This window comes from Chaetura pelagica, unplaced genomic scaffold, assembly GCF_000747805.2.
Source record: "Chaetura pelagica isolate M959 unplaced genomic scaffold, ChaPel_1.0 scaffold2745, whole genome shotgun sequence".
In the NCBI taxonomy this organism is placed as follows: domain Eukaryota; kingdom Metazoa; phylum Chordata; class Aves; order Apodiformes; family Apodidae; genus Chaetura; species Chaetura pelagica.
The window spans coordinates 1,454-1,757 of NW_009953294.1; the positions used below are offsets into that span (position 1 = coordinate 1,454).

The following is a 304-nucleotide window of genomic DNA, read 5'->3' on the forward strand; positions in this document are numbered from 1 at the left end:
CCCCCCCTGTGCCCCCCCCCCCCAAGTCCCCCCCCCCCTCTGTGCCACCTCCCCCTCTATGTCACCTCCCCACCAGTGCCACCTCCCCCTCAATGCCACCTCCCTGCCAGTGTCACCTCCCCCTCAGTGCCACCTCCCCCTGTGTCACCTCCCCGCCAGTGCCACCTCCTCCTCTGTGTCACCTCCCCACCAGTGCCACCTCCCCCTCTGTGCCACCTCCCCCTCTGTGTCACCTCCCCCTCTGTGCCACCTCCCCTCCAGTGCCACCTCCCCCTCTGTGGCACCCCCCCCCCCGTGCCACCCC

At 71.4% G+C, this 304-nt stretch overlaps 1 protein-coding gene across 1 annotated transcript in view; it reads right to left on the minus strand.

The window, feature by feature from the left end:
- LOC104388946 (cholesterol side-chain cleavage enzyme, mitochondrial) overlaps nt 1-304 on the minus strand; it is a gene marked incomplete at both ends in the record, with an annotated part of 3,573 nt that overhangs the window by 1,447 nt on the left and 1,822 nt on the right. The window lies entirely within an intron of this gene.